Source organism: Helianthus annuus, chromosome 15, assembly GCF_002127325.2.
Source record: "Helianthus annuus cultivar XRQ/B chromosome 15, HanXRQr2.0-SUNRISE, whole genome shotgun sequence".
In the NCBI taxonomy this organism is placed as follows: Eukaryota; Viridiplantae; Streptophyta; class Magnoliopsida; order Asterales; family Asteraceae; genus Helianthus; species Helianthus annuus.
In genome coordinates, this window is record NC_035447.2 from 80,305,562 (window position 1) to 80,313,778 (window position 8,217).

Consider the following 8,217-nt stretch of genomic DNA (forward strand, 5'->3'; position numbering starts at 1 on the left):
TATCCCTCATGTTCAAGAGTTTTTAGCTAGGTAGACGTACTTAGTTCTCTCCAAAGCATGGGTTAGTTGTTGTTAAAAAAAATAATAATAAAAATAAAAAATAAAAATAAAAATAGTTGAAAAAGCCTTATCAAATGGCTTTGTTAGAGCGATTTTGGGAGCGAAAAGAAATACTTGTTGGTTAGCTCTCGGTTAGTTACTATTTAGTTGTATAGTTCTATTTTTCTTATGCTTTAAGTTAGTCAAACCGTCGGGTTACAACCGTTTTAGCCACTTTTCAAAATCCACTTCCACACCCTTAACCCAAGCCAAGTTACAACCCAACCAAGACCTCATGATTTATGCTATCTTTTTGCCGAGTGATTAGATTTGATCCTTCCATAAGCTTATGATATCGCATAGTTATCGTCTTGGCATCGAGTGTTCTAAACATACTCCATGAATTGTATGTGCACCTATATTAAGCCGAGTGTGTGTGAACATTGTGAGGATGCTTGGGGAATTGGTAGGGATTTCTAAGATGGACCATTGCTCATAAACTTATTTTACATATCTCTTTTCGGTTGTTTCTTTATCTTGAGTACTCCTTGATTGTTTTGACCAGAGTTATTTGTTTGTGCTTATGAAATGCTAGTTGAGATGATTGCCATTTAGAGAGTTTTGTTGATTTTAGTTTGCTTGAGGACAAGCAAAGTTCAAGTGTGGGGATGTTTGATGTATAAGAATTTATACATCTTCTAAACGTCAAATACGCCCCGTTTATGCGAAAACTCTTTGTATTTTCATTGATTTTGGTACTCATTTGAGTTGTTTGTGAAAATACAGGTCCGGGCTTCGGCCCGGTGATGAAACGGAGGCTTTTGGAGCAAAATGGAGCGAAAATGGTGCATTCCAGCAAACTGCCAGATATGGCACTACCGTGCCAAACAGTGGCACGACCGTGCCAAGCCTTCCGACATCGGCACTCTCAGCCAGCACTAGCATCTATCAGCCAAATCATCAAAATTCAGGGAAGCACGACCGTGCCAACCACTGGCACGACCGTGCCAGGCCAAAATCAACTCCTGATCAGCTTGTTTCCGAGAACGATGTGGTTGTCGGCTCACACGACCAGACTATGCCCGAGCACGGTCGTGCGACCTCGGGAACATTTGAGCGGGATTTTTCCCAAAATGGTGGCAAACAGGGTCAACAATCAAGAAAGTGGTTCTGACACTTGCCAAGCACGACCATGCCAAAAGGTGGCATGGTAGTGCCAAACGCCCAGAGTTTAAATACGAGTTCCTAGCTTATTTGCAAGGGAGTTGGAGCATTTTGGTGACTTTTTCTCTCAAGAATCTGGTCTTGGAAGCTTGTTGGAGCCAAGAGGAAGCCTTGAAGAGGACTAAATCACTTGAAGATCTACTCAACCACCATTTTAATCTTGTCTTTAACTTGGTTAGCTTACTACATTATGAACAATTTATGTTTCTTTGTGCTTGATTTGGTATTCATGAGCCTTATGGGCTAAACACTTGTGTTGTCTAAACTATGTTGAAGCTTATGAACATATGATAATATGGAAGTAGATGTGATGATTGTTCTTGTTAATCTTCATGTGTCACTTAGTCTTGTTCTTGGAATTCATATGCATGCTTAAAGTTCTTGTTCTTGAATGTTTGCTCATAAGTATTTACATGTTGTGTTGGAAAGCCCGTGTAGAGATTATGATTATTGAATCTTGTTAACTTGTTAGTATGATTCATAGCATGAAACTAGGAATGGTGAGTGCTAATGTGATATGGACAATGATTTGAGCTTGTGTGTGAATTCTTGCATCTAGATTTGGAAAGATTAAAAGTATGTTTTTATGGATTCTATAGTTTGTGTTCATGTTAGGTTGATGATTTAGGCCAAAGTTGTTAGCTAGCATGACCATGCTTGTGGTTCATATCAAGAACATGATGATAGTGCCAACTACTTAAAACCAAGTTAGGGTGATTAGTGTGTTTCTCATATTAGTTTTCCCTAATTTGTAGAGTTAGGAGTTTTGACAAACAAATAACTCATGATTAAAGATTAACATCAACTTAGCAAGTGAGCTTAAAAGAATAATTTTTAGGTGATTAGAATGTTAATTCATTTTTAATTTTCCTAAGAATTATAGACTAGGAAGCCTTGATTGGGGACTTAGTTAAATCTTGAACTTGCATCATCACAAGTCTTCCACCTTGTTGTCATATGTTTGTTAGTGGAAACTTAGTTTAGGCAACCCTTTCTTAGATATTGTTCTTTGTTAGAATTTTTAGTAGTTTATTTATTTGCATGCTAGTTTAGAAAAAATCAACCCAATCATTTGAAAAGGCTTTAAAGTAGCAAAAGTTTAGTATCGAGACACCGCATCCACGAATTGATATCCGGTTCTTACCTATTAGCTATATTACCACCCGACGGGTACACTTGCCCTTTGTGTGTGTAGTTAGTTTCTAGGTGAAAAACCATTTTAAAACTAAATTTGTGTGAAGAAAAACTCAATTAAAATATATATATAATTCACGCACATCAGGGGCCGACCTTAAAAATTAAATTTTTGGTATTATTAAAAAGGCTTTGTTTACACAAAAGTTTAAATCAACTTTTCTTACAAAACTTTTTCTAAAATTTGATCAAAACCTTTGTACAAAACGGGATTTTCTTGTAACGATGGTGTGACAATCGACTCAAGTTACTTCCAAGTGACGAGAAAATTTCATAAAACAAGTTTTAATCACCCAAAAAAAAATCTTTAAGTAACCTAACAAAACTTCTCTCATAGCCCTAGTGCGAACATCGACACAGTTTCACACCGCACTATGGGAAGATTTTTCATAAATAAGTTTTCTCCAACCCATCGAATTAACTAACTTTTCGAGAATTCAAAACACTTTTGGATCGATTTTTGTGTGTTGCCATCTTTTGGTATCAAGACTTAAATAATTTTACTAATCTTCATCGCACAAACAGTTCCAACGGATTGTCACCCGATCGGATTGCAGCCCGATCGAGTGACCAGTCTGCTATGAACTTATCAACCAAAGTGTCTCGCTGATCAGATTACCATCCGATCGAACAGCCACCCGATCGGGTTGCCACCCGATCGACCGACCGTTCGATCGACCGACCTGAAAGGTAGAGATACTTCTCTGTTCTCAAAATGCTACAACGAAAACTTCAAAGGTCAAGCAATCACACACAAACACATCCTCCCCAAATGAGGTAACAATCCAATCGAATGGTCACCCTGTCGGATGACCATCAGAACAGATTGTCACCCGATCGACCAGCCACCCGATCGGATTGCCATCCGATCGGAGTACTGTCCGATCCATTGACACGCTGCTCCGTTTCACGCACTAACCAACGCTTATGCCATCAATCTGCAATCAGGCTAATCTCAGACGCGCTCCCTTCAATCCAACCAAGTTGTGTTTACTTGCTGAGCACCGACTGTGAGTATACTCGAACCCCTTTTTTATCGCATTTTGGGTGTAACATACGTTCCTATTTAATCGAATTTATCAAAACGAATTATTCAATCAAACTGTTTATCACCTGCGAATAACTGTTATGCATATTTTCACGTGATGCTAGTTACATATGTGTTAGGATTTATACTCGCGAGGTCCCGCCTTAACTAGTATAGTACTATAGCACCCGCTGGGGTCTAGTTAGGATGAATAGCAATCGCAATCGCAACTCGAGTGACTTAGCTGGTAGTGTCTGTCTTTTTGCATGTATGTTGAGGTATCCCGTTTATGTATTTGGTAATTCGCAACACTTTTTACTATCTTACGCTACTCTATCAAAACTTGTATACTCGCCTATACTTTTGTATTGACATTGTTTTAACGTATGTTGCAGGTTTAGTCGTAGTCTACATTGATGTGCACAAAATGCAACATATAAATTACATCAATTGTGGCTTAAAACTAACCCTTTTTTAGTACTAATGTTGGAAAAAGTATGCTTTTGTCTTCCTTTTGTGTTTTCAGGATTAGATGAGATCAAAATAACAAAAGAAGCAAAAAGACAGCTAAATCTAACAAAAATACAAGAAAAGGAACAAAAGTGATATGCCCGACCCCTTAACAGCATCTCCCCAAGCAAAACAGAGAAGCCAGAAGACTGAACACGCCCCGTGCTCAGTGAGCACGGGGCCGTGCCCAAGAAGCAGCAGAAAAGACAAACCTATAGAAGCTTCTATTGCCCACCACGGGGTCATGCCCAGCGGACACGGGGGCGTGGTCAGGTTGCTGCAGGCGCATTTATTGTAATTGCGAATTACAATTAATGAAGAGAGAGAGTGTCAGATGGACACGGGGCCGTGCCCAGCGGGCACGGGGCCATGCCCAGGCTTCTGTTCAGCCTATAAATAGGAGTGCTTGGAGCCATTTCAACTCATCCCTTGGCACACCACCTCTCTCACACTTCACCCACCACCCACCACCACCATAACACCATCATCCACCACCATCATCCATTGTCCATCATAGAGTGTGTGATTCGTCTCGGGATCCAAGATTGATCGTAAGAGTTCTTGACAATAAAAGGCCATGTTTGCCTAAGTCTCTTACATCACTTGGTGAAGACAAGTGTTTAGTGTAATACTTTTTATTTTTAATCTTTTGCACTTTTTAATTGGTTTTGTATTAATGACTTTAATTACTAGTTTCTTATGTTGAAGATGATTCTTCCTTATCGTTTATACGTGGTGTCTTGGCATTATTTTACTGTCTATATAAAATTAAAGATTTTCACCATTCATATCTCCACGGTCTATATGGAGGTATGTTGGCTACCTGGTCGGGGGTTAAGGGAACGATTTGGTAAGAGTCTTGCCATTGTTCAGTGTATAGATCCTGCAAAGGACCTAGCTCAAATTTAGTAGGACCTCCTTCAATACCCAAAGGTATTGGATGGCGGGGGTCCAAACTCTTTGATCCCCTCATAAGTTAAACTACTATTAAAACTTTAACCCAGCTACTTAGGACTGTATCCCTGCTGACTCAGACTACTTAGCCGAGGGTAACGTCGCCTTCAAAAGAGGGGCCTACCACAATATGCATTAATAACTTAATTAATTATCTTTCAAAATTCTGACCCTTTAGGATTGTATCCTTGCTGACTCAAACTACTGGGTTGAGGGTAACGTCACCTTTAAAAGAGGGGCCTACTACAATAACTAAGATAATCTCTTAAACAAGTGCAAAAGTGCGAAAATAATCAAAGGTTACACTAACACACGAGTCGGATCCAAGTGATTCATCTTGTCTATCTGTTTTTACTTTTATTTTTATTTTCAGCATTTTAGTTAGTTTTATTTTCTTACTTTAAAAATCTTTTTCTAACATTTTGATTTGATTAGACGTTGAGGATAAACCGGTACTAAAAGCTCTTGTGTCCTTGGACGACCTCGGTATCTTACCAACACTATACTACATCCACGATGGGTGCACTTGCCCATATGTGTGTTTAGTGTTAGTAAATATCGTGTTTTATAAATTTAAAACTTGGCTAAAAAGTGTAAAAGGTCTTAAAATACATACCTAAAACATATATACACTAACACACATCAAGTTTTTGGCGCCGTTGCCGGGGACACAAGGATTTTAAGAAAATCAACGGCCTAATCGCTTTTTCTATTTTCTTTTTATTTTTTTAGATTTTCTTAAATTTTTCAGCTTTTGCAGAGCTCAGCACGGGCCGTGGCTGGTCGGACACGGGCCGTGCCCAGCAGTGTTACTGGCAGTTTTTATTTTTCCGAGTTACAGAAGGCTGACCACGGGGCCGTGTCGGTGCAACACGGGGCCGTGTCCAACTTTCCAGTAACAGGGATCCGGAAAACAATCACTGTAACTCCGACCACGGGCCGTGTTCACTAAGCACGGGGCCGTGGTGAACTTTCTGACCAACATTCTTTTTTTTGTTTTTGTTGCAGGACTTGGAACCAGACGCCACCTCTACATAGTGTATGAGCTCCGGTTCTAATAAAGACATAAAAGAACCTCTAGAAGAACCCTAACGCTTTCTCAGAAAAAGACTTAAAGCTAAAAACCAAGAGAAAGTTTCAGGGGAACCACTTCCAATGGCGGACCAACGTACCCTCATGGATTATCTACGACCCACCGTAGGTAATCTCGGCGCCGCTATCAATGCGCCGAATGTCGAAGCCAATAACTTCGAACGTCGGCCACATTTGATACAAATGCTTCAAAACTCCGCAACCTTCCATGCGGACGAGGATACCCATCTACATATTACTAATTTCTTAGAAATATGTGATACCTTTCGGATCAATGGAGCTTCAAATGACGCCATCCGCCTCCGAATGTTTCCTTTTTCACTAAAAGACCAAGCAAAAGCTTGGCTCAACGCCCTCCCAGTTGGATCGGTAAACACCTGGGATGAACTAGCCCAAAAATTCTATATAAGTATTTCCCTCCCGCTAAAATGGCTAAATTAATGACTGACATTAATACATATTCACAAGAGGACGGGGAATCCTTATATGAAACTTGGGAAAGGTTCAAGGAGCTATTGCGAAAGTGTCCTCATCACGGTCTTGCGATATGGCAACAAGTATCCACTTTCTATAATGGGTTGTTGCCACACACAAGACAAACACTTGACTCTAGCTCCGGGGGACTTTTAGGTAACCGCCACCCACATGAAATATACAATCAAATTGAGGAAATTGCTCAAACCAATTTTCAATGGCACACTCCCCAGGGTAATAAATCTATTGCCCCGGGCACCCATAAGTTTGATGAAAGCACTTCTTTACAAGCCCAAATCGAGGTCCTTTCTTCAAAAATTTAAAAGTTAGAAATGGCAAAAACGGTCTCGGTTATGGCTTGTGAAGGGTGTGGTGGGCCACAGGAAAATTGGAGTTGTATGAAAGATACAGACGATCAACCAGAATCGGTAAACTACATTGATAATAGACCTAGGCCATCAGGTCCCCCAACGGGCACCTACAACCAAGGATGGCGTAACCACCCTAACCTTGGTTGGAGAGAACCCAACAATAGTAGTAACCAACAAAGCCTAAATCAACGAACAAACTTTCAACAACCAAGAAATGAGTCACAAAATTTCCCTCAACAACAAGGTGGACGAGAAAGGCTTGAAGATACTGTATCTCGCCTCATCTCCGACACTGAAAAGAAAAACTCGGAGAGGTTTCTACAATTAGAAACAAATTTTAGAATCAACAAGCTAGTATACAAAACATCGAAAAATATATAAATCAACTAGCCTAAAATTTCTCTGAGAGACCGCAAGGCGCGTTACCAAGTAATACCGAAACAAACCCAAAGGCGCAAGTTCATCTCATAACGCTACGGAACCGTACCGTGGGTCCCGCGGAAGGACCACCGCATACTGAGGAGATCGCAACACCGCCCCAACAAGAGAAGGTTTCTCCTCCATCACCAGAGCCCACCAAGGCTCCTCCGGTTCCATACCCCGGTAGTTTAATCCGTTAAAAGACCAATGAGCAATTCGCAAAATTCGAAAGTCTACTAAAACAATTGCATGTCAACATTCCTTTCATTGACGTCCTGACCCAAATGCCTAAATACTCAAAATTCATGAGGGACTTCCTCACTCATAAAAGGAAAATTGAATCATTGCAATTAGTTAACTTAGGCGAAGAGTGCTCCGCCCTCGTACTCAACAGACTCCCCCAGAAGAAGATTGATCCCGGAAGCTTCACAATTCCCTGCTCGATTGGAGACTCCCCCATACACAATGCACTAGCTGACCTTGGGGCTAGCATTAACCTCATGCCCGCATCAATGTTCAAAAGACTCGGCTTAGGAAAAACGAGTCCTACAAAGATGAGTATACAACTTGCTGATCGATCCGTCAAATTCCCGCAAGGTGTCGCTGAAAATCTACTAGTCAAAGTCGACAATTTCGTCTACCCGGCTGACTTTCTCATACTTGATATGGAAGAAGACACCGAAGTCCCCCTCATACTAGGGAGGCCATTTCTAGCCACTACACAAGTAGTGGTAGACATGAATGACGAAACACTCACTTTAAAATATGGGGATAAGGAAGCAAAGTTCGGGGTTGGGAAGAGAATAGAGGACGATGACCCGGTCAATTACATGAAGGTTATTGATTCGAGTTTGGATGATGCTCTCCGACGGTGCAACATGGGATGCAAAACATCCCGCTCGGAAAACATAT

General features: G+C 40.7%; 1 non-coding gene across 1 annotated transcript; it reads right to left on the reverse strand.

Annotated features, from left to right (window-relative positions):
- Positions 1-6,474: 6,474 nt before the first annotated feature.
- On the reverse strand, positions 6,475-6,581 carry LOC118487807. Its single transcript, XR_004882750.1, has one exon. It is a non-coding gene; the product is annotated as a small nucleolar RNA R71 (small nucleolar RNA).
- Between the last annotated feature and the right edge of the window lie 1,636 nt (positions 6,582-8,217).